Raw genomic sequence first — 6,374 nt, forward strand, 5'->3', positions numbered from 1 at the left:
AATATTTATATTTTACAGTATGGAAACAATAATGATGTTATCAAACCTATTTTTCCCACATTACATTTAACATAATTATGATAATTTTGTAGCAATGTTGATTTAAAAACTTCCTTTACAGAATTACGTATCAGGAATTTTTGCCAAAACATTGGGATAAAAGTGTTTTAATGTCTGTTAAACAGATTAAGATTTTCAAATCAGTGTCTCAGTCTTTCCACTTTTTTAATTTTGATTTATTTAATGATTTTTACATTAGATAATCCTGGCAGCTAAAGAGCAGTACTGCCCAACCCCATGGTGCAGTCCAGGTATCGCTCCCTTAAAAAGAATTCCACCCTAGAGAAAAGTGGATCACCTAAAACACCAACTTTTCAATTTACGGCCTGTTTTAATCCGAGACGATATAAAACATGTTTACCATAATATTATACTTATTCACTTTTATGTAGTTCAATTCTGCCTGATATGTCAGCAATGCTGTTGCAACAGAAGTAGCCATGACTGAACCGCTATTGACCGCACCTTGAAAATGAAGATGGTTTATTGCCCCCTAGCGGCGATAATGCTCCATTACACCACACACCCTTGTTTTCATTGAGCGAACATTGAGTCCAATGTTCAAAGCAAGCTAATTAGATACAATGTTTCTGTGTAACTGAAATGGTCAGCACTGTCACTCTCCTGCCACTTTTCACGATGATTCCATGACAGCTTCTTGCATCCGTGATGCCCTATTATTTCATACAGGTCTGTGGGTTTTGCCATGTCTCGAACGTCTGCTTATGGTGAACACAGGGTTTCAACAGGGATAAACGCCAAGGTAAAACTGTAGACAACAGAGTTTGTGTACAAAGCTACACAGGAAATGAGACCATTTACCCAAAGCTTTACCGAATGTAACATTTACCCTGTAACACTGCCATGATGTGTCAAAAATCCAATGTATAAGAACCTAATCAAAGGCTTTAAGCATTTATTAAGCATTCTTCGTTTTCTAAAACTGATTTTCCACTTATCTTACAGTGGTGGTGATTTTGCCCCAGTTTCGAAGCCCACATTCATGTAAACATGTATATACTATTTTAAAGATTCAGCCATTGTGACATGATTCTTTCCAATTCCTGAAAATCAAAACTGCACATGTCTGAAATTTTGAAAAAAAAAAAACTCGAAAGAGTCATCTTTCATGTTTTGTGCGTGTTTTGTGTTTCTCTGAGAAGCTTTTTTAAAATTAATTTTGTATTTCTGAAATCTGATTGTTGTGTTTAGCAGCAGTTTGTCGTAGTAAGAAATTGACATGAGGAACTGTGCACCGGTTATTTTTAAAATTTCAAAGTAATAACTGTAACTCACAGAAGTTTAAAAAAGGATGAACATATTTTATAGCTATTTATGTATATTTAAACTTGCCTTGGCTATATTTTGTTAAGATGTTTTATAAAGACACTAAAAAGTTGGCAGTGTGTGTCTGGGTCTTTGTATGAGACCTAGCGTTAATGGGAGCATGTTTTTGTGTGTTTGGTACTAATATGATAGAATCCTCTATAAAACATTCAAATCTCTTTAATAGGTCCCTGGTTCCCCCCAAACAGGACTGAAGGTTTAATTAATTAAGTTTAGTTGATACTGTAACAGGTACAATTCATACAAAAGGTACCTGCGGCATAAATGAAATATCATAATAAAAAGCATAGACAGAAATTTTATGGTACAATTCTAAGAATGTTTTTTTTTTTTTTTTTTTCTAGTCAAGTGTGCTCAGAAGTTACTGACTTTTGATGTACAGACAAGGAAACATTTCCACATTCAGTTTCTTCAGCGCTTTAATGAGTTCGCATAGCTTGTACCTGCTTCTTTTGTAGGCTAAGGATGGCCTAACCGGTCTTAGTCATGTAAATATGTATGGAAATGTGGGACTGAGCTTACCTGCACTAACTGCTTAATCATGTTCTGCATCATTGAACAAATGGAGTGGACTTGTTTGTGAATTTGTTGAACTTCACGCACTTTATTGTTAATAATAACATGAGATTAATTTTCAGATTGGATTTTTAAATGAACTTCCAGGAAGGAAGTGCCTGTTTTTAAAGCAATTTATCACGACACAAGAATTGGTGAACACCTTTGCCTCCAGCTGTTGGTCAATAAAATTGTTCTTTTTTTTGCAAGCAGTTTGCATTCCTTGGTATATTTTAATGCAGTGTACTACCAGCAATAGGATTTCCTCGTGGAGAATTTAGGTGGTTCACTTGCCAGCATCTGCATTTTGAGTCACTGCAGTAAAATTCCTTGATTCAGTAGTGTGCCAGAAATTAATTAAATTAATTTACACTGTGCATGGCAAGGAAAAAAATAAGTGGCTCAGACAGTGAAGTTCTTTCCTCTGAGTCTGAAAAAAGTGTTAAATAAAAAGTGACTGGTAGGGGTGCAAATCACAGGAGAGAATGCCAACTGCCTTCAGCTTCCTAAGAGGTGGGGTGTTTATTGTTGAGTCTCATGCAGAATTTGAGAAATCTGCCGCTAAACAAAGGAAAAAAAAACAAAAGAAACAAACTCAACGTACAAAGAATCATATGTACATTTACCAACCAACCCCGAATACTAATTTTATGAATATCCTGCAACACACTGGAAAGTATGAATATAACATGAAATATGTGGAAAATTTAAAGAAATAAGTACGATAGCAGCCAGTACCCAGCAGTTAAGAGAAAACATGTATACACACACACACACACACACATTTTCAGAACCGCTTGTCCCATACGGGGTCACGGGGAACCGGAGCCTACCCGGGAACACAGGGGCGGAAGGCCAGAGGGGGAGGGAACACACCCAGGACGGGACGCCAGTCCGTCGCAAGGCACCCCAAGCGGGACTTGAACCCCAGACCCACCGGACAGCAGGACTGTGGTCCAACCCACTGCGCCACCGCACCCCCAAAACATGTATATTGGCTCAAAAAATTTCAAAGATGACACAATATTATAGTATTAGTATAGATTAAAACGATACAATTAACATAATTGTGGTAGGTGTACGTTTAGCTGTAAGACTGTCATAATGGATAAAAGTGTATTTACAAAATTTTTCAAAATTTTACAGTGCAAGCCACTGAAGTACTTTGATGAAGATTAGTATTTTTAAAACATTAAATTAGATTTTATCATACATCCATCCTTTTAGCCAATTCAATGAAAGGATAGTAACAATGGAAAAGCTTGTTTGGTTGGATTTGTGTTGGTCCATCTTTGAGTCCAGAGCTTCCAAAGATGTTGCACCTGGTTATTGTCTCCCTCATCTATTTGCTTGGCGACTCTGGTCCAGTTCTCCAAGTTCTGAAGCCTGTTTGGGAAGCTGTAGAATTCCTTCAGCAAAAAGTTCCAGACTGGTGAGACAGCGCCGAAACTTCCAGCGCTGTCCTGACAGGTAAGCTGATCGATCACAAACTCCTTCCCCGCTGCTTTTATAAATAGAGGCCAAAGCAGAACATCCGAGAACGAAAGCAAGGATGTCCATACGACGTCAGCGGGACCGAAATAAACATTTTTTCACGAAACGTGAAATAGTACGTCTTTGGTTCATTCCACCAGTTCTGTCCTTTGGTTGCGCAAACCGTGCCGAGGGTCCGCAGTTAATTCGGTGCGAACATACATCGAATATATCATCACAGCGAAGCAATGCAAGCATGAGCTTATAAATACACCTAACGACACTGTACAAGTAGTTCTCACGAACCTTTGCTCCTTTTTCCATTAGTGGGATTGTTGTTTTTGGAGAGAGATTTTATTTGTTCATGTGTTGGAGGGGATATTCTAATTCTGGTAGTTATGTTGTCTTTGTGCTGCTTCTGAATTTTTGCAGTGCAGCTACTGTACAGTAATAGTTCCAACGGTCAGATTATTCACTGTCCAGTTCATTAACTAAACGATGAAAAAACATAGTCACCTGAAGTACAAATAAATGTAAACAATCTATTTTTTTAACCAATGGAGTTATACAATTTTTTTGGTTCAGTAAGTGCCAAATCTCCCTCGTTTTTTTTTTTTTGGCCTACCAGTGTTTCCGTCATAATCATGACAAAAGCAACCATGGTACTGTTTTCCCTCAAGAGGGAGCAGTGGCACTATATCACATTATAATTTACAATACAAAGAAATAAACTGTCAGTAGGTCGGACAATACAGTCATTGCCTCGTTAATGTCACGTGCGGTCAATGCAGATGTACTTTTATGATCATGCCATTTTTGCACCATGTTCCTTAATTTTCACTTTCGTGACCATGCTCGGAAGTAAAAGTAATTTAACGAGTCGTTTTCATCAAGTCTTCTCTGTACCCCAAACTGTGCAACCTGTTAATGATATTTGCATCTGCACAAGTGGCATAGCTTATGTATATGCATTGCATTGCTTACACAGAGTGTTTCATTAAAAACGCATGATAAATACTGCAGCACATATAATAAAATACACACCAGGTGCTTTCAGTGACAAGCACATCAGTACCAGTCTGAGTTCTGCAAGTCTGTTGACCCCTGTCCTCTGTCAGCCCATTAAATCCTGTGGTTGCACCTGTGGCCGGCAATCCGGGAGGGGGGCCTGCACTTCCGCATGGCACAAATATTTTCGATTTTTTTAAATTTATTCAAGGGGATGCAGTGGCACAGCAGGTTTGGCCAGGACTTGCTGTGTGGTGGGTCTGGGGTTTAAGCCCTGCTTGGGGTGCCTTGCCCAAAATGTGTTCCCTGCACCCTGTGCTGCTGGGCCAAGAGGTTTCAGACCATGTTTTAAATTCCGTTTTCAACTTGTCTACTTATTTTTAATGAGTAATGGGTTATTTCAACAAATGATGTATGATAAAACAGGAGTGTGGTGATGCAGTGGGTTTGACCGGGTCCTCCTGTCTGGTGGGTCTGGGGTTCGAGTCCTGCTTGGGGTGCCTTGTGATGGACTGGTGTCCTGTCCTGGGTGTGTTCCCTCCCCCTCCAGCCTTATGCCCTGTGTTGTCAGCTTAGGCTCTGGCCTCCTGTGACCCTGTAGGGGACAAACGGTTTCAGATTGTGTGTGTAAAAAGTCTAAATGTACAGCATTGGAAATCCTTTCACTTATTCAAAATGAACAGCATAAGCCAAGTGTGCAAAAGCCTTTATTTAATTCTGCATATCTCAACAAAAATAATCTAAATTAATAAACTGCTTAGTTAGTTGTGGCTATTGCTAGGAACTCTAAATAAAACGTTGGATCTTCGCATATGAGTTACGGAAGTATTTTATCTCTTTAGCGATTTTTTTCTCTTTTCTCATCATTTCATCTCCATGTTTCCCAACAAGTCCCCCTCAGCCAAAATGTGGTTTATGAGGCTCCTAATCTTGCTGTAATCTTCCAGTTCAACGTCACTGAGGGGAGCAGAGGTTTGTCCTTAAGAACTACGCTAATTTTAGGTCACTGACAGTAATCTCATGAGCTACGTGTATTTTAAAGCACTTCATAAACATTTGTAGTGAGATCCTAGCAAAGTCCAAGCAGTTTTATTGTATCATTACATCAGTCTGAAGTGCACAGTCAAATAGATTAATGTTGTGATTTGGCAGTTATATAATAAGCTTTGTTTGTTTTTCTGTGCTTGGTTGTGCATACCATCTCAATTCATGCGGATATAAAAATGAAATTCAGGGTGAAAAGAAAAATAGACACACACACAAAAACACACACACACACATTTTCAGAACCGCTCGTCCCATACGGGGTCACGGGGAACCGGAGCCTACCCGGGAACACAGGGCGTAAGGCCGGAGGGGGAGGGGACACACCCAGGACGGGACGCCAGTCCGTCGCAAGGCACCCCAAGCGGGACTCGAACCCCAGGCCCACCCGAGAGCAGGACTGTGGCCCAACCCACTAGCGCCACCGCACCCCCCTAAAAGAAAAATAGAAAAGAAAAATGTATCACTATCTTTCAAAAACAAGTCACAAGATCCAAAGTGTACAAATGCTGCTAGAGTGTTTCATTGGATACTTTAGAGTGTTTTGCTTGAAAATGGGAAATACCGTTAATAACTGTTTATACATAAACACTGGCTTTGTGCCAAATGATTTTCAGAAATTGTTTATATTCTTAATGAAAGCAAGAGGAAAAAATAAATTCTTTAGTGAATGTTACTGTATGACTGGATCAGTCCTGGGATTGTGTGTCATTTCCTGTACTAGAAGAGAATAGAACAATTGTACACCCTCTATTGTTTGGGATAACTTGCTTGTACAGCTGAGCAAGAAGTTTTTTTTTATTTTTTAACAGAAATATTGCAAAATTTTCCTTAAATGGTGTGATGCAGCTGTTGTATAAAATGAACACTTGTAAATTCATTTTTCG

The sequence above is a fragment of the Scleropages formosus genome, chromosome 6, assembly GCF_900964775.1.
Source record: "Scleropages formosus chromosome 6, fSclFor1.1, whole genome shotgun sequence".
Taxonomy (NCBI): domain Eukaryota; kingdom Metazoa; phylum Chordata; class Actinopteri; order Osteoglossiformes; family Osteoglossidae; genus Scleropages; species Scleropages formosus.